We start from the raw sequence: 1256 nt of genomic DNA, 5'->3' as shown, positions 1-1256 counted from the left end.
GATTGGGCCAGTGGACTTTGAGATTGTTTTCCAAGTAGTGGGCATGGTCACTTCTTATAACTTTCTTCTTGGAAGGCCATGAATCCATACAGCCCGAGCTGTGCCATCCACCTTGCACCAGATGCTCAAATTCGAACATGTCGGGCAAGAAATTATTGTTCACGGAGAAGACGAGTCATCCGTTTATAAAGACCCATTAATCCCCTGTATTGAGGCCAAGGAAGGGTTTGAGTCCATTGTCTATCAGGCTTTTAAAGTGGTTGATGTGGACCATGTCGAGGAAGGAAAGCCCATTCTGCATCCTCGTCTTTCCGCCACATCTGTAATGGTGGCTACGGTTATGATGAGACAAGGTTATGAGCCAGGAAAAGGTTTGGGGGCATCATTATAAGGAATTTCAGAGCCTATTTCTCCGTTAGGCAACCGGGGTACTTTTGGCTTAGGCTTCAGGCCAACACAAGTAGACAAAAACAAATCCAAACACCGCAAAAAGAGTGGATGGGTCTTGCAACAGCCTATCCCTCATATTTTCTACACTTTTGTCAAGCCACGACTCCGAGAGGGTCAAAATTCCTCGGCGTATGCAAACATTGATGAAATTTGCCATGGCCTCAGCGAGATGTTTTCTGAAGTGAATATGATCCAGGCTGGTGAAGGCACTAGTCGTGCCGATGTGCAACTAATTGACCCAGACACCATGCTCACCATCTGGGAAGCAACTCCTCTCCCCACAAGGAAGGAGTCTTGGTAGTCTGCTTTTGCAACTTCTTTTTTTTATTTTGGGTTACTTTCAGGGTTGTAATCCAAATATCTCAGGATGATTGTTTTGTTTTGATGTTAACCCTTCTATCCTTTCGAATTCAATAAAATACAGTTCAGTTTCCTATTAAGTTTCCTATCTTTTCCTTTTCCTAATTCCGGTCATTTTATTTTCATTTCAGTTTTGTTAATGCCAGCTTTAATAACATGACATGCATGCGGAATTCATGCCCAGATCTTGAAAAGCTATCTAATAACAAAATAATGCATCAAGAGGTTGAATATGAGGAAGATGAGATTATTGAGGAAATAAAAAGAGAGTTGGAACAATTTGAAAACAAGCCTAAGCCAAACCTCAATGAAACTGAGACGATTAATATCGGAAGTCCTGAAGAAGTTAGAGAAACGAAGATAAGCATTCACACTAAACAAAAAACCAGAGATATCTTGATTCAACTATTATTTGAATATAAAGATGTGTTTGCTTGGTCTTACGA

This window comes from Nicotiana tabacum, chromosome 20 (genome assembly GCF_000715075.1).
Source record: "Nicotiana tabacum cultivar K326 chromosome 20, ASM71507v2, whole genome shotgun sequence".
Lineage (NCBI taxonomy): Eukaryota > Viridiplantae > Streptophyta > Magnoliopsida > Solanales > Solanaceae > Nicotiana > Nicotiana tabacum.
Note: the sequence above shows the minus strand (reverse complement) of the source record.